This window comes from Pocillopora damicornis, chromosome 10 (assembly GCF_964200805.1).
Source record: "Pocillopora damicornis chromosome 10, jaPocDami1.2, whole genome shotgun sequence".
In the NCBI taxonomy this organism is placed as follows: Eukaryota; Metazoa; Cnidaria; class Anthozoa; order Scleractinia; family Pocilloporidae; genus Pocillopora; species Pocillopora damicornis.
In genome coordinates, this window is record NC_142679.1 from 2,790,621 (window position 1) to 2,811,366 (window position 20,746).

Genomic DNA, 20,746 nt, shown 5'->3' on the forward strand with positions numbered 1-20,746 from the left:
GGAAAATTCCGCCAGTTCCCCGAGCCAATCAGATTGCAGAGTTTAGTGAATTACTTTAGTCACGCGCAGCAGATAGAAGAGTAATGTAAGAGCAAAGAGGTATTCGTCTAAGCAATGGAGTTCAACCTTTGCAAACGAATTTGGATGCGGTTAACTGCTGATCCACTCTTTTCCAGGAAGGTAATTTTAATGCCAAAGGAAAAATGGCGACATAAAACATAAACATTCGAAATTTTTGTGCGACGCCATAGAGACCGAGTACCACTGTTGTTGCACTGATTCAAACATTGTGTTTGATGTTTTGAATCATTGTTCATTCTTACCCAGTAAGTTTTATGATTGTAGGTGAGATAAGAGAGTCTAAACGTAAAGGGTGATTGTTGTTGTTATTGTTGTTGCTGAAGGTCAAAACCAACTGTAAAATGTCTCAACAGAAAGAGTTTTCATACACTCAATTTAACACTCGTATTGACTCGAGCACGCGAATTTTCGAGGTTATTTTATGATTGTGTTTCTACTGAATTCAGTTGTGGAGATTTAGCCCTGACTGTGTTGATATACACGCACTTATTGTAGTTTTGAAATAATTTTTTGCATCCTGGGTTTCTTTCTTGTCCTTTTTTTTCTAAGAGTGTTATTGATAATTTATTTTTTAATGTTCCTCTTTTCTCTGGTTATTAAAACCTTGATTTGTGTGTGAACTGGTGATGATATTTTGTCATCTTTGCAAACATTTATGTTTCCGAATGTTTTTCCACCTAAAAGCTTTGGAAATATGTTGTGATGATAGATTACTTCTGCAAAGTAAGCAAATACATATTCACACTGCATCAGACTGCAACTGAGTAGGCTTGCTAATTTTTTAATTAATGTTAAACTAGCTTACAGCAATATTATTGATAAAAATAGGGTATAAAAGGTATAAAATGAGTTTAAGAAATATTTGTTGCATTTTAAAAAAATACAATTCCTTTACAAAGAAAGAAAATACATATCCATGCTGCATCAGACTGCAACTCGTTAGCTCACTGCAAATTTAAAACAATATTGATGATGAAATGGCAAAAAAACTGTCTTTCTCTAAAGCTATGGAATGGAATCTTCACATCATTCTTCTCTGCTTTCACAGCTCAGGTGGGATCACCTATTTTGGTGAAAGAATCAAAGAATTTATTGTTTTGCAGCACATATGTAAATACATGCATCATGCTTGTCAATCCTTTATTTCCCAAGATTTGATTGTAGATTTCTCCCCTCTAGCTGCTACACATTTCCTTGTAAATCAGGTGGAGGAATTGGGTGTTAGATCAAGATATAAACTTCTAACTGATAAGTTTGAGTATTCTCATTACCTGTGTGCTTGATAGTATAGTATACAGACATTATAGGGAGAGGTTACATGTTAATCACTATCGGGAGTTATAGGCTAAGTAGGTCTACTCAAGGGATGAGTGGTCAGTATAATGGGAAATGATAAGGGGGCAAGAGTGTGCTGTGTTAGTTCTGTAGGAACAGAAACAGGGTTACACTGTTGTGAGGGAAGAATATCTAGATTTGACTTTGATTGAAAGTTGAATAAATTAACCATGTGAGCCTAAGAAGTGCAATATTTATTTGGACATTGCATGTCCATGAACCACAATTGTATCATAACCGTATCTTACCATGGTTTATGTTGATAGCTAGTCATGCAATAGTTTCCTGACACTGTACATTTGTTTTCAGGTATCAGTTGAACAGAATTCTCTGAACCAATGTCATATAAATTGTAAAGCAAACAGAGAACTTCTAATGAGATCTTTGGAGTGAAGGGGTATGATATATTTTGAGACAGTTTATCTTTGTTTTTCAGTGTTTACCTCTTCAAGATGCAAAAGTTGATCATGAGATGGGTTCCCACACACCAACTCATCCCCTACAGGCCTAGAAGAATGTAGGTCATGGAGGACACAGTAAGTACAAATGCTATGTAAGTTATAATTTTAGAAATTAAAACTATTAGATTAATAATTTTACACCATTAGCTTCCTTGTACATTTAGCAACAGTTAAGTTATAATAAGCCAGGACATATTTACCATAGAAATGCAAGTGTTTACTAAAAATGATGGAAATAAGATTAAAAAATTAAGATTTGTGGGTTCATTCCCAACTACATGTGGCTGATGTAGATAAAAGAGTTGTGGAGCATTTCTCAGGGTAAACCAACAACTTTGTATGAAAAAAATGGAGAGACCAGTAGACAGTTGATGTGACTCATGGACCCTGACAAGTTTATACCATCCCTTCTTGCATCATGTAGATTGTACAAATCTAGATCCCTTAACCCTTTACACCCTAACATCAGTTTTCATACTCTCCATACTGTTCTCTGTACATTTCCTGTGGTGCTGACAAGGAGAATTTGTCTAACAATTAAGAGTTTCTTTAGTTGGTGATCATTTTCTTTATTCTCATGACATTAATGTTTGATTCATTGGTGATATTGTAAGGAGAAATTAGATGTTAGTCACTCTCAGGGGTTAAAGGGTGAAGGATATGGTAGACCCTCAAGGACCAACTTTTTTTTATGTGAAGCCAAACATTTCTATGTTAGCTCCAGTTTCTGGGAAAGAGTTATGTGAAATATCAAAAGGCATGCAAGTCATTTATAAAAACATATTTGAAACTGAATTCTATAGCCTGCCAAAGAGTGAATAACCTATTATAACTTGTCACCATAAATGATTTCCAAAGTGTTTGGTGAGGAAAAACACTCTGCTTCATGGATTTCAACCACCACTGTTATAGATATCCTTGTGAAGAGATCATGGCTTATGAATGAATGCAAATACTTAAAATTTTTTTGAAGTCAAAATTAATTCAACACACATCTGTTACCTCCCAATACAATTTGAGTCTATGCAAGGCAGTCGGAAAGTCAATTGTTTTTCACTGAAGAATCACAAATTAGTTGCCACACAGTTCAGCTGGGATGTACATCCAGCATACATTAGGAAATGTAGTTAAATTTTCTTTGCTTCCATACTTTCTTCTTACCTCAATGTTTCTTGACTGTCACTCGCTGTCTGTAAACAAAGAATGAAACATGAATTGAAATCTATGTACTTGATAAACATCCAAGTTATCATCATCCAAGTGTGTATGGTCTTGGGAAATTACTAATCTTTTTCCTTTGTTCAATATGGTCAATGTATTCCTTTACTTACATGTACTTGTTTACTTTTGTCTTTAATTTTTTATGGTGCTGTCTATCACTTAAAACACACTCATAGGCAGAAGTAATGTTCTGTATGATGTCAAAATAATGGTGTAATTCCCCTGCCAAGTTAAGATGCAAAGGCTAAGGATGTTGCTTGATTTACCCAGTTACATAGTAACAGCCTCTGTAACAAGTATGTGTAATTATCCCTTCCTAGTAGTGGCTTAGCTGATTCAAAACCAAATTCTCTGAACCAACATCATAAGAATTGTAGAGCAAACAGTAAGGAGAACTTCTAATGAGATCTTTGGAGTGAAGGGGTATGACATATTTTAAGACAGTTTATCTTTGTTTTTCAGTGTTTACCTCTTCAAGACTGGAAATTGGATCATGAGATGTGATCCCATCCACCAACTCATCCCCCATAGGCCTTGAAGAATGTAGATCATGAAGAACACAGTAAGTACAATTGCCATGTAAATTATAATTTTTAGAAATTAAAACTATCAGATTAATAATTTTACACCATAAGCTTCCTTATACTTGTAGTAACAGTTAAGTCATACTAAGCCAGGACATATTAGGCATACAAATGCAAGGGTTAACTAAAATTGTGGGATATCTGAAATTTGTTCAAATTGGAATTCTACAATAATATAATTGGTAATAATCTGTGTTGAATGAAACAACTTTTGAAATAGCATGGAATGATTGATGTGAATTCTCAAATAGGCTGCTCCATGAATGAGAAATCTGCATACTAGGAAAAAATTCAACTGTAGACCTCCCTCCCTGCCCTTTACTTGATTTTAAAATGATGTATTGCTGTCAAATCTGTGTTAAGCAGTCACCCTTGGGGAATGGGTCAGGGTGACTGATTAATACAGGTTTACCGCTAAATACAGGTTCCACAGAAGAGGAGTGATATAAGAAATGATAAAAATTGCCAAAGTTGACCACTTCATGTACAAATAATATGCATGAAAAATTACTCAGTTCTGATTGGTGAAGATAAATGCAGTTTTCAGGTAATTCAACACAGAATAGGGTTAATCCAATGCAAAGAAGTAACAAACCAGACATTCTGATTCCTTGAACTGTTTTTTAACTTTTTACAGGCAATTGCAATTTGTGGTCTTTGAAAACATTTTCAAGTGCTTATTTATTCCAAATTGCACAAGAAAAATCATGTGATTACCTATACAAACACTTGCTCAAAAATACTACAAACAATGATTTTGAGAGAAAAACATGGATTGAATTTTACTCAAAGATTTTTCTTAGCGTTCTTTAAATGGTTCTGCTTTAAGTGACCATTCACCTTAGTTGATGATCATTTCCTTTATTCTCATTACCTTAATGTTTGGTTTAGGGGTGATATTGTAAGGAGAAATTAGATGCTAGTCACTCCTAGAGGTTAAAAGTGAAAGACAAAACAAACAGGCTGTTGGGACTCACTCAAAGGTGACCATGACCACTTCATAGATTTGATCACTCATTAGAGGTGAAAATACCATGACTGATGGGAAACAAACTGGGTACTCTAACAACCCACAACTTTATACAGGGTGACTGCTTAATACAGGTTTGACTGTATGACAAACCGACGAGTGATGGGAACACAAATGAATATTAACTGGGAGTTGATGTTTGAAAACAAAACACATTTTCAGTTATTTAATATTTTACAAGAAATGGGTGAGAAATTAAAATGCATAGACAATCACAAGACACAACCAAATCATTTTTAATGCTTTGAGGAATTTAGTGCTTTCAAGAGTAATGAATACACGTAAATATCGGTGAGTTAGTGATAGCACTGTTATGCCGTTTTAAACATCCTGAGTTGTTGTTGATGTGACTTGCCCAGTATTGACATTGGGACAGAATTACTTGGCATTTGTTGCCTAGAATAACTTTTTCGTGCTTTGTCAAATTATCTGCAATTTGAATTATTTAAAGCAAGAGGATTAACTGCACTAAAGACGATCATTTCTACGTTAGGTGGTGCAGTGACTAACGTATTCGTGAACGTAAAGCTCAATCTCTGCTTCTTTGCGCATAATTATATTCGAGGAAGCAAGTGGATTGCGATGTAACACTTCTGTACGTGTAAATAGGAAATCAAATAAACGATTTACTTACGGATTTGGCGATCGCCTTTGAGTTCGCTGAAACTAATTAAAGACAAAATAGGTTCAGTTTGCGAAGAATTGTTATTACAATTGCTCTTTATACATTGTAAATCAAATATTTCATTTCCTCAGGTGTCTAAGTGCACTCCAGAATCGATTTATTTGCGCATGTGACAGTGTTTAAAATCTTAGAGTCAGGTATTTTGATATCGTGTGGCAAACTGACGAGTATATAATTAATTTTAATTGTGTGTACTAACTTCTCACCGCTTGCCTCTGATGATCCATTCTTTGAATAAGATGAGTTTGTGAGGGTCTAGTCTGTTTTGTAAAGGCAATTGGTTAGAAAGACGTCGTCATCTTCTAAGACGCTGACACAGGGCTAACGCTCGAAACGTCAGCTTTTAAACTCTTAACGGTGACCAATTTACGTTATCAACTCAGTTGATAATACTGAATTACTCTGTTAACTTTAATTGAGTTTTCTTAATAATGAAGGTGTTCTAGTGTCATTAAGGTGTGACTACACCTACGACTTTAAAACTGTACTTTATGTGTGCATTGTGTAATTGTTTGCCGATCAATTTCTGTTGAAAACTGTGTCCGATGATAGAACCGAACGCACCTCAGAGGATAACGAGCGGCAAAGTGCTAATTCCTCGCGGGGAACTCACCTATTCGCTTGAAGTATGACTGAAGTCTTCCTCAATCAAGTAAACGTTGAAAGCAATCGGATGAATGAGCCTTTTAGCCAGTATCCACCTCTATGCCTAGCGTATGCACCTCTATCGCTCTGACGAAGGGCTAACGCTCGAAACGTTAGCTTTTTTACTCTTTACGGTGGCTAATTTACGTTTTCAACTCAGTTGTTAATACTAAATTACCTGCTATACTCTCCCGCCGACGCAGCACCACAGTTTCTTTAGAAACTTACCCTCTTTGTCTATTAGCCCCAAGCTATGAACTCCCAGGATTCCATTGCACGACTCGCCATGTTTGAAGTCACGCTATGTTTGAAGTCACGCTATGTTTGAAATGAAGCTAAGCGATGTGCCGTTGGAGCGTCGGTCTTAGCAACCTAAACCGTGTTCTTTGACTTTTTGCTAGCCGTTTTCTTACAAAGTCTTTGGTCGGCCTGGTGGGTTACAGGAATCTGTGATTGAATCGATCACAGCCATCCTAACCGGGTTCCAGAGGCTGGTTAGAGTACCTGGACGATAGAAATCAATGCAATTTAGCATACTGCTCAGTTAGCTTATATCAGCAATCATAAGTCTACTTGAATCTGCAATAGACTCGCATATTCATTGATCGTACCCTACACTGATATCTAAAATTCGGTCACACACCGATCATTTAAGGTAACAGTACGCAAAAAGTAGTTTCATCAATTTTCAAATTGCAATCTTAAGTATTCATTGGCGACGTTTGCTCTGTGACGGTACTGTACTCCATTTCCCCGCCGTGGTGATGATGGACCAATTCTTTGTAATCTACTTGCGCAGACGATTTCTGTCTTTCCAGAGGCCAGCTTTGAGGAAAGCAGAATTAAGGTTGTTGGAGGGCGGTTACTTTTTCCTCTTCGATTTTGCCTTTAGCATAACACCTGAAGGCTGACCGTTATGTTTGCTTCGGAAATCGTTGATCATATGACGTTTAAAATTAGATTCCTTGATTAAGATTCCTTTTAGCCTACGATTAAAGATTAGTGCTAGAACCAATAACTCATTAAATAATAGAAAACTAACGGTAGAGATCTAGATTACAACAATACCAATCAAAAACAACGCTTTCCCTTCACCTTCCAGAAAGGCATGCTTGATTACTATCTTTTATAGATTCGGCCTTTATGACTCCATGAAGTCTCAGGTCAAAATGTTTGCTTTGTGGTTGATCACTCACGTGGGTGAGCAATTAGAGTAGTCTTTACGGACAGAAAGTTTATTTTAGCATATATTAACTCTTTTTGCGTAACTCTTTATGTATTGGATCAAAGCTTAACTGTTTTCCCTGGAAACTCAACTTGGCTTCCAAGTGAGAACGATTGATGTCCTTTGAAATTTTCACCTATGGGAGTGAAAAGGAACAATGTCTATATTCTTGACTTGACGTTGGAGCGAAGTTGTCTCTGGTCGACTTTCCTGAGCGCTTCCAAGTGTTGACTTATATCTACGATTTCTTGAGTTTGAAAATAAGAATTATAAGCCCATTCCCACATGGATAAATCTGTTTTTGTCAAAATTTGAGATGATCCAATTTGCTCTGTAATCGTACTCCTTATTAGCAAAGCACGTCACGGTCATTCCATTCTTTTGAGTTGCTCATATAATTAATCCAAAACAGGACTCGTATCACCCCAGTCACCATCATTAATAACGCTGCCCCGATTATTGCAATTTCATAGTCTTTACTTCATTTACCATGGACCACACACGACATGTTACATGCGTTTACCGTAAATGGAACATTTTTCACCCAATATTTGTGACTGGTTAAGAAATATTTCCAAGTCTTAATATAAGAAATAAAATTTCCTCGTGTGCTTGATGGCTATGGGATAATTACAACCCCTGATAACTGTTTATTTTCATAATTTCATATCCCACGCGAGCTTATGGAATAATTGTGAACACACCAATTTTGACCAAATTTTCTCTGGAGTATTGTTTATCATAGAAAATCAATAGATCAGCTGTGTGACCCTTTTATTGCCTGCTGGAAGGTTTCTTTACCCCAACCTTCATCTCCCTCGTCTTCTTTCATCCTCTTTTGCATAGGTCTTCCCGTTTCACCGATGTAGATTTTGCTGCATTTACAGGGAATCCTGTAAAGCACGCTGTCTCGTCAACCCGTATTGACAGTGTCCTTTAGTCATATTAAATGTGATCTGATTGTCGTGTCGGACCTGAAGTCTGCGCTGACGCCTTGTTGTGTAAGACAACGGCGAAGAGGCTCTGATACACCTTTTACATAGGACAAAATCGCTGTGGACTTGAACTGCGTCACATGCTCTCTGCTTATGGAGCAGTTTCTTATTTTTGTAACCTTCTGTTCAAAGGAGGAGGGATAACCGTTGGAAACAAGAGCTGATGACAAATGTTTCTTCTCCTCGGAGATGACTGATGATTTTGTCACGAGACGCTTCGCCCGGTCATACAAACACCTAGCAATACCGCGCTTTACTGATTGAGGGTGGTCTGAATACGGGTCACACTCGAACTTTCGTCGTGCGGCTTCAACGGCGTCCTCGATGGAGACTTTGCTGAACAGTGACTACACGTCGAAGGACAACATGATTAGTCTTGTGGTTCTGAATCTCCTCCTTGCTGACGGTGGAAGAGAAGTGAGCTCAGTTGGTCAGCGTGAAATCTGAATTTCCTTTTAGGGGAAATAGAATGTAAGCTTAGAAAGCAGACCAGTTATACGCAAAGGTGTTTACGCAGGACGCAATAGGCCTCAACGGTTCGTTAGCCCCGTGAATCTTAGGTAAACCACAGATCCTGGGTGGTTACTTACGTCGCGGTCTGATCTTGTCGTAAACAGCCTCTGATATGTGCCCGTTCCTCTTTAAGGAGAGCAGCTGCTCAGACAGTTTGCGGGTCAGACGGTCGGTCGGATCTTTCTTAATGAGCGTTTATGGTCCAGTCCCGATCAGCGCTGACATCTTAACATGGTATGTGCCTACGCTAGCACGACCCTCATCCAAGGATCATGATCGAGTTGTCCTCTTGAAGGCTGTAAGGATATCGTTGACGACTTTTCTGACGTTGTCTGCTTGTTCCGCATTGTGTGGTCTTAATGCTGATTCAACATTAGCGATGATCTCGGTAGCTAGGATGTTCGCAGGAGTCACGGCAAAATGCAATCCTTTCTTTAACAGGGACACCTCAGCATTGATGCGTCACTAAGACGCGTATGCGGGACGCGTGTCATATCAACTTCGTAATAGACCTCGCTCACCGTTGAGTCTCTGTGGTTCAGTGGTAGAGCATCGGAGCGTGGAAAGGTCTGAGGTTCGATTCCTCATGGGGACTCAAAATTTTTTCTTCGTCCCACGCTCGTGACAGGACGAAAAACCTTTCTCTATAGGTTGTTCTTGTTTGTGAAACAGAGACCAGTTTCTCGCACACAAGTATTTCCAACTTGCGTTGTTGACGGTCTTTTATGTTGTTTAAGACTCTCTGAGCGTTGGATCTGATTTTACTCAGCACCCCCGGGCATCGTCAGCTGAGAGAGCGCCTGTTATGTCCTGAGCGGTGGACTCGGGCTTCCCTCTAAAAAAAGAGAACACGAGAGGAATATACGTTAAGCCCGTATCCAGACCTCAGCCGTTTCTGAGCACGCCTACAAGACTGGCCACCGCTCGCTTTGGAACGATGTACAGTTTAGTGATCGAGACTCACACTGGTACACCCGAAGAGTCAAGGAAGCTACCCACATAAAGTCAAAGAAGGATTCTCTAAGAAGAGCTGCAATTAAAGACATTGTAGGAAAGATGAAAAAAAAAAAAAAAAAAAAAAGGCTTCAACGAAATTGGACTGTATCTCCCAGATACTGGCACAGGATATTGCCAGTTGTGCTACAAAGCCATGTGTTAGGATAAAGCCAAATTTTAGATGGTTCTTCTTTCTGGTAAAGGAGTCGGATTGTAATTAAAAGAAATAAATGATATTTTGACCCACCAATGAGATATAGGGAAACATTACCCTCAAGGGTGAGAAACAATTTAAGAAACTACAGAACAGATCAGACATGTTGATCACTACTTTGATACCTACTGCAAAGTTAAGCCAACAAAAGTCAACACGGAGAACAGAATGTTCAAGATCGACAGAAAATTAAGGTCAATAATGTCCTTAGCCAATGCCTTTTTAGGCTATACTTCACCAGAACTCTGTTTTTCACTGATCTTACAGTAAATCAGTCAATAGTTGTTGTGCCAAAATGTTACTACCAACTAGCCAATAAGATTTAACAACTGACAACATGCAAACCAATCAAATTCAAGGAAAAATATTGGTGTGAACAGGTTGCCAAGCAGTAGCTTACAAATGAAAATAAATTGAACATATTGGTCTGTTCAAGGACTTTGTGAAAAGTACACTAAGTTGTTGCTTAAGTTACAGTATAACAAGTTTGGCTATAGGCCAGATACTGTGTGATACTGTTTTTTTACTTGCAACATGAAAAATCCATCAGTAAGTTTCTTGCATTATGGTATCAGCCACAATACTATTACAGGAATAATTGGATTTGTGATTTATATTAACTGAACACTTAGCATGAGTCTAATTTGAAGTTATGAGCAATTTAATGATCACTCGAGCTTTGCGTGTTAGAAAATCAACTTAAATCGGTGAAACTCAAATCATATTAACTCTACTCGAAAACTTGTGTTACATGTAATCCAACTCGTGTTAGGCATGAGAGTGAGGCGGTTTCAACAAGCACAGTTTGTAATATAAAACTGTTCTCATGAGGCCTTAAATTGTTGTTTAAAAAGTAAAATAAAAAATCCAAGCTTTCGCCGATCAACGGCATCATCAGGGATGAGAAAATATTCGTGTGCGCTATATATATACAAAGAAAGTGAAGGTTGAAATGTCTAAAAGATGTGACTTACGTATGAAAGCTATAGAAATAAACTGTGAATGGAAAACAAGGCTCTAATGATGGACTGTCTCCAGACAAAGGACCTCTAAAAGCGCTAAAGAATGGTCTATAAAATAAAATACTAAAATAGAAGGTATGCGAATTCACTACATTCTTCCCGGGAATTGAGTGTAAGCTTACACTTTCTAATGTAAAATGCTTCATAAAGGCGTAGATTAGCGGGGTCGTTTTCGCTCTTAATTATCTTGACGTCAATGCTTCTATATTCTTTGTTCTAGCAGGAATAGATATGTTTTTTCATGGACGAGTTTTCATTATTGAGATGTTCTTTCACAACATGAAGAGATTACTAAGCACAGTGTTGGATTGTAGGAGACAAAGTCCTATCACCAAATAATTGTATAAAAAACAGACTGCAAGAAAACTTATTTGATGAATAATTTATGGTGGTGCAAAATTTTTAAACCAAAACATAGGTTTGTGAATCAATTTATTTTAATGTAAATTTTCACCGTTGTATTGTTTTGGGCAGAAATTGTGGACATGCAACGGTGCACAAGCGAATTACAGACGGATGGATACCGAAAGCGTAAACTTAAGCTTGGTAAAGCAGAAATGGAACAAAATGGAAAAATAAACTTAGGCTCACCTCACCTGGAACAAGCACTGCAATATGATTGAATCCCTTTAAAGGTTTCTTCTACTTTTTAAATCAGTCAAGCATTTGACATAAAAACCGTACCGTACTGATCCTACACTTCATAGATGTTCATTTCCGATGCTTAGTTCACATAACACCTTATATGTGACAAATTTGAAAAGCCGGAAACCAGTTTGGCTTCAAAGCCACGTTTTGATGTGCCGTTAAAATCAAAGTAGTCTAATATAAATGCCCGATAGAAAGGTTAGTTTCCCGCTATGTTGATTTTAAAGTTGTTAAAGAAAGCCGCACACTGATCCGCGGGCTCATACGTACATGTTAACTTGTTATGTCTCATTACTTTGCAGCAGTTTTTTCCATTTGAAAGTGTAAGCCGAGCAACTTCCTCACCAAAGATTTTACCTAAGTTCTGACTGATTAATTAGGAAATTGTGAGCAAACAAATGTCTCATTGGCAAACGAGTTTTTCTGCATAGTTTACATAAGCCATAAGAACTGTCCGATTTGAATTTTTTTTACTCGCTTCGCCTTCCTCAGAGAGTTGCGCGCGATATATCCGCAATTTCCTGTTGTCTCGATCTCTTATGGAAAATCCAATTGTAATAAATCAATCAAGAAGGGGGTGAAGGGTCCTGTGCACGTTTCACGCACATCAGAAAGTAGAAATAACGCATCACGAAAAATAGGATAATTCTCATATCGCGAAAAGCAAAACATTCTCATTTCACGGGGTCTTAAGGTCATATTTTCACAGGACACGAAAATGAAAAACACTTAATCTCACCAAAACAAAACCCTTTCCCCCCTCAATTAACCCTAAAAATTATTAAGTTCGGTTAGTACTGTTGAGAAAACGCGCTGCGTTTCTGCACAGGGTATAGAATAATTTTTTACAATTTTGTGAACGATTTTTATAATCCATACATTGTAAAGTTTGTTAGACATGTGTTGAAGATGTGACCAACAAAAGTACGACCCTTTGAAGTCGCAACTTGTTGCAAGCGTTTGCATAGTGGGAGGTGGACACAAAGTTTCCCCCCACCGTACAAATATCCGCTGAATTTTGAGCCTTTTCGGAATCATACCTTGGTTAGCTTTCAGCAAGTCAATTTAATCTTGTCATGGAAACTAGCTCCTTGGCACTCCTTCCAACAGTGCCGGTGAGTTTCTGTTGAATTGTACATATCGCATGATGTATCGTGGGCATTTGACCTGCTGATTCAATGATTTCAAACGGGCCGGGCCTGACGGGAAAATTCCGCCAGTTCCCCGAGCCAATCAGATTGCAGAGTTTAGTGAATTGCTTTGCTCACGCGTAGTAGATGGAAAAGTAATGTTAGAGGAAAGAGGTATCCGCTTCAGCAGTGGAGTTCAACTTTTACAAACGAATTTGGGCTAGGTTAACTGCTCTACTCTTTCCGAGGAAAGTAATTTTAATACCAAAGGGAAAATGACGACAAAAAATATAAGCAATCGAAAGTTTTGTGCGAAGCCATTAAGACCGAGTAACACTGCTGTTACGCAGATTCAAACCTTCCCTTTGTTGAAATGAATCATTGTTTCATTTTTACTCGGATGTAAGTTTTATGGCTGTGGTTCAGAGAAGAGGGTCTAGACTTAAAGGATGATTGTTGTTATTGTTAAAACACTCATATTGACTTATGAGAGCACGCGGATTTTCTAGGTTATTTTATGATTGTGTTTCTATTGAATTCGGTTTTGGGGATTTAGCTGTGACTATGTTGATATACACACACTTACTGTAGTTGTAAAATAATTTTTTTTGTATCCTAGGTTTCTTCCTTTTCCTTTTTTTTTTTTTCCTTGTAATTTTTTACTAAGATTGTTACTGATCATTTGTTTTCTCTTTTTTGGTTACTGAAACCTTGTTATGTGTGTGAACTGGTGATGATGTTTCATCATCTTTGCAAACATTTGTGTTTCTTAATGTTTATCCACTTAAAAGCTTTGGGTTGCACCAGGAAATATATTGTGATGATAGATTACTTCTGCAAAGTAAGCAAATACATAATCACACTGCATCAGAATGCAACTGAGTAGGATGGTTAATTTTTTTATTAATGTTAAGCAAGCTTACAACAATATTATTGATAAGAATGAGGGAAAACAAAATCTTGGTCTGTGCTTTTAAAGTAGAGGTGGGATCACCTATTTTGGTAAAAGAAGCAAAGAATTTATTGTTTTGTGACACCAACTTCAATACATGTATTTGACAGGATCCGGCATGTTAACCCTTTATTTTTCAAGATATGATTTTCAAGTCTCCCCTCTAACTGCTACACTTCTTCTCCTTGTTATTTAGTTGGAAGAATTGGGTGTTAGATCAAGATACAAACTTTTAACTGATAAGTTTGAGTATTCTCATTACCTGTTTGCTGGGTGGTATACAGATATTAAAGCTAGAACTTACATGTTAATCACTTCAGGAAGTTAAAGGCTAAGCAGGTCTATTCTAAGGATGAGTGGTCAGTGTAATGGGGAATGGTAAGGGGAAAGAGTGTGCCATGTTGCTTGGGTTGCTCTTTTGTAGGAATAGAAACAGGGTTACTCTGTAATGAGGGAAGAATCTCCAGTTTTGTTTTACATTGAAAGTTGAATAAATTAGCCATGTGAGCTTAAAAAGCAATATTTATTTAGGCATCCCATGTCCGAACTACATGTATGAATAATGATATTAATTAGTATCATAAACATATCTTACCTTGGTTTTTTTTGATAGCCAGATAGCTATCATTTTCCTGAGATAAAAAAAATTAGGATTAGTGGGTTAATGCCTAACTAGTTAATGACTTGATGTAGATAAGAGAGTTAAGGGGCATTTCTCAGGGTACAAAGGAAATTGGAAGACTATCAGACAGTCCATGTGGCTCATAGACCCTGACAAATTTATACCATCCCTTCTTGCGTCATATAAATCATTTAAAACTAGATCCCTTAATCCTTTCCACCCTAACATCAGTATTCATATTCTCCATACTGTTCTCTGTATATTTACTAAGGCGCTGATAAAGAGAATTTGTTTAACAATCAAGAGCTTCTTTGGTTGGTGGTCATTTCCTTTATTCTCATGACATTAATGTGTGATTCAGTGGAGATATTGTTAGGAGAAATTAGATGCTTGTCACTCTTGGGGGTTAAAGGGTTAAGGATATGGCATACCTTCAAGGACCACCTTTTTTTTATATGAAGCTAAACATTTCTATGTTAGCTCCAGTTTCTAAAAAAAAGTTTTGTGAAATATCGAAAGTCATGTGAGTTATTTACAAAAACATATTTCAAACTGAATTCTTTATCCTGCCAAAGAGTGAATAGCCAATTATGACATGTCACCATATATGACTTCTGAAGTGTTGTTGTTGTTGTTGTTGTTGTTGTTTTTTTTTTTGGGGGGGGGGGGGGCAAAATATTCTGCTTCTTGGATTTCAACCACCACTGTTATAGGTATCCTTGTGAAGAGATCATGGCTTATGAATGAACACAAGCACTTGAAATTTTTGAAGTCAAAATCAGTTCCATACACATCGGTTACCTCAATACAATTTGGGTCTATGCAAGGCAGTTAGAAAGTCAATTGTTTTTCTCTGAAGAATTATAAATTAGTTCCTGCACAGTTCAGCTGGGATGTACATCCAGCATACAATATGAAATGTAGTTAAATTTTTTCATCATTTCCACCCTTACATTACCTTAATTTATCTTCACCTTTGGTTGTTTCCTGTTAATGAAGAATGAAACATGAATTTAAATCTATGCACTTGATCAAAATCTTAGTTATCAATACCCAAGTGCCTATGGTCTTGTGAAATTACTAACTTTTTCCTTTGTTCAATGTGGTTAATGTATTCCCTTTTCACTTGAAAGACTATACAAAGTCAAAAGTAATATTCTGTTTGATATCAAAGTAAGTTTGTAGTTCCTCTGCCAGGATGCTAAGGATGAGGGTTTTGCTTGATTCACTCAGTTAGATAATTACAAAGCCTCTGTGACAAGTACATGTAATTATCCCTTCCTTTTAGTGATAGAATTTCTCCTTGCAACATCAATACAATAGTAACCCTTTAACTCTCAGAAGTGATCAACATAAAACTTCTCCCTACAATATCTATACCTTACTCAGCAAACAGGTAATGAGAATATTCAAACTTATCAGGTAGAAGCTGCTATCTTGATCTGGCACCAAGTTCTCATAACTAATTTACAAGGAAATGTGTTGCAGCTAGTGGGGAGAATTAACAATCAGATCTTGAGAGTTAAAGGGTTAAGCAGAAAACTAATGAGAATTAAAAAAAACTATAATTGGGGGATCATAAATTGATTCAAAACTGAATTCTCTGAATCAACATCATAAGAACTGTAAAGCAAACAGTAAAAAGAAACCATTAATGAGATCTTGGGAGTGAAGGGGTAGGACATATTTTAAGTCAGTTTACCATTATTTTTTAGTGTTTACCTCTTCTAAACTGAAAATTGGATCATGAGATGTGATCCACCAGACCAACTCATCCCTTAGAGGCCTAGAAGAATGTAGGTCATGGAGGACACAGTAAGTACAATTGCCATGTAAATTATAATTTTAGAAATTAAAACTATCAGATTGATAATTTTACACCATTAGCTTCCTTATACATGTAGTTACAGTTAAGTTATACTAAGCCAGGACATATTTAACATACAAATGCAAGTGTTTACTAAAAATGTGGGATGCCTGAAATTTGTTTAAAATGGAATTCTACAACAGCAATAAAAGGTGTATAATTATATTTGGTGATAATCTGTGTTGAATGAAAAAACTTTTGAAAAAGCATGGATGATTGCCATGAATCCTCAAATAGGCTGCTCCATGAATGAGAAATCTTCATACTAGGAAAAAATTCAAGTGTAGACCTCCCTCCCTGCCCTCTACTTGATTTTAAATTTTTGTAATGCAGTCAAACCTGTTTTAACCCTTTAACTCCCATGAGTGACCAAGACAGAATTTCTCCTTACACTATCACAACAATGTCAACCAGATAGGTGATGAGAATTAAGAAATATATCAATTTGGGGATAATTAGTTGATTCAATACTAAATTCTCTGAACTAACATGATAAGAATTGTATGGTTGACAGAAAGGAGAATTACCAATTTGATCTGGGAGTTTAAGGGTTAAGCTGTCACCCTTGGGGAATGGGTCAGGTTGACTGCTAAATACAGTTTCCACAGAAGAGGGGTGATAAAAAAAATGATTAATAAAAATGCTATAATTGACCACTTAATGTACCAATGATATACATGAAGAAATTACTCAGTTCTGATTGGTTAAGATAAATGCAGTTTTCAGGTAATTCAATGCAGAAGAGGGTTAATTCAGTGCAATGAAGTAACAAACCAGGCATTCTGATTCCTTGAACTGTTTAGCCAGACTTTGAACTTTTTTATGTATGAGTGCAATCTGTGGTCTTTGAAAAAATGTGCTCATTTATTCCAAATTGCATCAGAAAAAGCATGTGATTACTTATACAAACACTTGCTCAAAAATACTAAAAAAAAGCTTTTGAGAGAAAAACATGAATTGAATTTTACCTGAAAGATAATCCTTAGTTTTATTTAAATGGTTCTGCTTTAATTGACTGTTCAGTTGATGATCATTTCCCTATTCTCATTACCTTAATGTTTGATTCAGGGGTGATATTGTAAGGAGAAATTAGATGCTGGTCAGTCTTAGGGGTTGAAGGTGGAAGACAATACAGGTGATAAACAAAACAAACAGGCTGTTGGGACTCACTCAAAGGTGACCATGACCACTTCATAGATTTGACCACTCAATAGAGGTGAAAATTACCATGACTGATGGGAAACAAACTGGGGACTTTAACAACCCACAACTTAATAGAGGGTGACTGCCTAATACTGTGCTGCTTAATACAGGTTTGACTGTATGACAATGATGGGAACACAAATGAATATTAACTAAGAGTTGATGTTTGAGTACAAAGCAAATTTCAGTCATTAATATTTTATAAGAAATGGGTAAAAATTGAAATGTATAGACAATTATGTATTGCTTTGAGGAATCTAGTGCTTTTAAGAGTGTTAAATACATGTAAATATCGGCGAGTTAGTGAGAGTACTGTTAAGCAGTTTTAAAATCCTGTGTTGTTGTTAATGTGACTTGCTCAGACGTTGGGACAGAATTACTCGACATTTGTTGTCTTGAATAACCTTTTCGTATGCTGTCGATTTATCAGCAATTTCAATTATTTAAAGCAAGAGGGTCAACTGCACTAAAGATGATCATTTCATATTAGGTGGTGCAGTAACTCTCTAGAGTATTCGTGAACGTAAAACTCAATCTTTGCTTCTTTGCGTATATATTTGAGTAAGCAAGTGGATTGGGAGTTAACACTTCTGTTCGTGTAAATGGGAAATAAAGTAAAGGATATTTACTTACGGATTTCGCAATCGGCCTTGAGTTTGCTGAAATTAATTGAAGACAAAATTGGTCCAATTTGCGAAGACTCGTTAGCACAATTGCTCTTTACATATTGAAAATCAAAACATTTCATTTTCTCAGGCTTCTAAGTACACTCTAGAATCGATTTACTGGCGAATGTAACAATGTTCAAAACCCTAGGGACAGGTATTTTTATATCGTGTGGCAAACGGGGGTATATAATTAGTTACGTGGTATACAACAGGCGGGAGCTTATTGTTTAATAGCTGTACTTTTTTATTGTGTGCCTAAATATGCTTTGGTTGCTTTTGCAGTTACTAATTACTCACCATTTCCCTTTGATCCATGTTTCGAGACTTAAGCTGAAAAAGAAGACGAGTTGGTGAGTCTAATCTTTTTTGTAAAGGCAATTTGTTAGGGTTAGGGTGAGATGGAGATTAGAGGTTAAGATGCTGATGAAGAGCAAACGCTCGAATCATTTAGCTTTTAAACTCTTTATGGTGACCAGTTGACAATACTGGATTACTCTATTAACTTTAATTGAGTTTTCCTAACAATGAATATGTTATTAGGGTGCGACTTTATCTACTGCTTTAAAACTGTACTTTACGTGTGCATTGTGTGGTTGTTTGCTCTATCAATATCTGTAAGATGAAAACTGAGTCCGATGGTATAGAACCGAACGCACCTTAGAGAATGACGATTGGTGAAGTGCCAATTCCTCACGGGGAACTCACCTATTTGCTTGAAGTATGATCGACGTCTTCCTCAATCAAGGAAATGTTGAAAACGACCCGGATGAAAGAGCCTTTTGCCTCGCACGCGCATACGAGTCGCACTGCGATTGGTGCAACTATGCACCCATATTAGCCCCAACTCTCAGGATTGCATTGCGTGACTTGCGTGACTCACGCTATGTTTTATGGCACGCTAAGCGATGTGCTGCTAGAACGTTGGTCCTAGCAACCTAAACCGTGTTTCTTTGACTTTTTGCTAGTCGTTTCTTACAAGGTCACCGTCTTTGGTCGGCCTGGTGGGTTACAGGAATCTGTGATTGAATTGATCACAGCCATCCTAGCGGGTTTCAGAGGCTGGTTAGAGTACCTGGACGATAGAAATCAATGCAATTTAGCATACTGCTCAGTTAGCTTATATCAGTAATCATAAGCCTACTTGAATCTGCAATAGACTCACATATTCATCAATCGTACTCTACACTGATATCTAAAATTCGAACACAAACCTCTCCAACCCACCAAAGGAAAACGGAAATCCTATTTTGCCTTCCCGGGCGCGCATTCTCGATTATTCGTTTGTAGCAAAACACAGCAGCACTAAAATGAGAGGATTCCGTCCGATCATCTAAGGTAAAAGTGCGCAAAAAGTAGTCTCATTATTTTTCAGATTGCAATCTTAAGTACTCACTAGCGACGTTTGTTTCATGAAGGTACTGTTTTCAATTTCCCCGCCATGGTGATGGACGATTTCTATCTTTCCGGAGGCCAGCTTAGAGGAAAGCGGAATTAAGGTTGTTGGAGGCCGGTTACTTTTCCCTCTTCGATTTTGTCTTCAGCATAACACCTGAAGGCTGACCGTTATGTTTGCTTCGGAAATCGTTGATCACGTGACGTTTAAGATTACATTTCCTGACTAAGTTTTATTTTAGTCTACGTGTAGCCGCACCCTCCCCCAAGATGAAACGGAAGCCAGTCGTGTTCCGTGACGTCACTCTAATTTATGCAAAATAATGTTACTTAGGAAGTTTTTTTGCGAACTGGCAGGTGTTAGCGTGAAGGTTATTGAGATTAACAACAACTTTGAAGTGAATTCATTTTCCATTTTTCGGGTGAACTTGCAATTCAGCGTCTGAGTTCAAATATATACTTGGTTTTAAGGATATAGGAAAAGATTATGAGCGATTTTTGGTTTGGAGTAAGAAGAGGACGATGTTCGATTAGTATCGCGCGTGCGAAACTAGATTTCAACGTCCACGCGGTGTCTGTTTTCATTTGTAAACAGTGCCACGGTCGTCGAAAAAGGTTGGACCATTTGCTGTAGAATCTCAAGGCTGTTGCAGATTTCTTTAAGAAATAGTTACGCTGTTAGGGTGAAGAAGGATCGACTCTTTTCTCAGTCGCAGCAGTCGCTCCAAGAAGTAACTAGCTCAGTTTAATTTAATAGCTTCGCAGCACCGTTCGCAAAGAGACCGAAAGTTGAAGGCCGACAATCCTCTCGGCCCAAGGAAATTATGATGTGCTCCTGGTCTTCTGTGAAAGCTTTAACGGGTGGCACAGTAAGTGTAGTGACTGGTTTCTTCTAGAGAAGAGAGGCGATCGATCACTGGCGCTTACTTGATATTAAAGATTTTTCACAGCCAGTTGGCAACGAAACGGAGACATCGTTACCTTCGAAAAACTTATCTATGGCTTTCTGCTGTTCTTCTTGAAATGTCTTTATCCCAAAAGTCGCGCAAACTTGCCTTAAAACCTCGTCGTAGATCGCTGTTGTCTGAAAAGTTGAGCATGAGAGCATTTTGTTCACCATCTTGTTCGTTAGTATGAAAATAAATTACCAATTCTAGCCAACCGAATTGACGAAGTAATCGACGATAAGGGTAAACCAAAAAAAAGTCACATATTTTCATGTAAAAGGTGACCTCACAGAACGCGATTAGCATCCGT

At 37.4% G+C, this 20,746-nt stretch overlaps 1 protein-coding gene and 2 long non-coding RNA genes across 22 annotated transcripts in view; 1 reads left to right on the forward strand and 2 right to left on the reverse strand.

Moving 5' to 3' along the window:
• The window catches only part of LOC113683640 (uncharacterized), a 60,924-nt gene that overhangs the window by 10,706 nt on the left and 29,472 nt on the right, over window positions 1–20,746 (forward strand). For 8 of the 19 annotated variants that reach the window (XR_016180148.1, XR_016180146.1, XR_016180144.1 and 5 more), the window contains exons 3-6: window positions 1,853–1,952; window positions 3,561–3,660; window positions 16,075–16,174; window positions 18,380–18,447. The gene's annotated coding sequence lies outside the window, so the exon portion shown is untranslated. Of the gene's footprint in view, window positions 1–77; window positions 181–1,852; window positions 1,953–3,560; window positions 3,661–4,573; window positions 4,666–8,394; window positions 10,060–16,074; window positions 16,175–17,294; window positions 17,403–18,379; window positions 18,448–20,746 lie in introns of those variants that run through there. The other 11 variants (XR_016180150.1, XR_016180145.1, XR_016180160.1 and 8 more) reach the window with 6 other exon arrangements.
• On the reverse strand, window positions 7,800–11,728 carry LOC149038459 (uncharacterized). Its single transcript, XR_016180171.1, has 2 exons — window positions 11,599–11,728; window positions 7,800–9,610 (listed from the first exon to the last, which is right to left on the reverse strand). It is a non-coding gene; the product is annotated as an uncharacterized LOC149038459 (long non-coding RNA).
• On the reverse strand, window positions 13,669–20,624 carry LOC149038460 (uncharacterized). Of its 2 annotated transcripts, XR_016180168.1 has the most exons (6): window positions 18,395–20,624; window positions 18,063–18,088; window positions 16,082–16,145; window positions 15,318–15,346; window positions 14,333–14,369; window positions 13,669–13,779 (listed from the first exon to the last, which is right to left on the reverse strand). It is a non-coding gene; the product is annotated as an uncharacterized LOC149038460 (long non-coding RNA). The 2 variants fall into 2 exon arrangements; XR_016180167.1 differs by lacking the exon at window positions 13,669–13,779 and having other exon boundaries at window positions 14,168–14,369.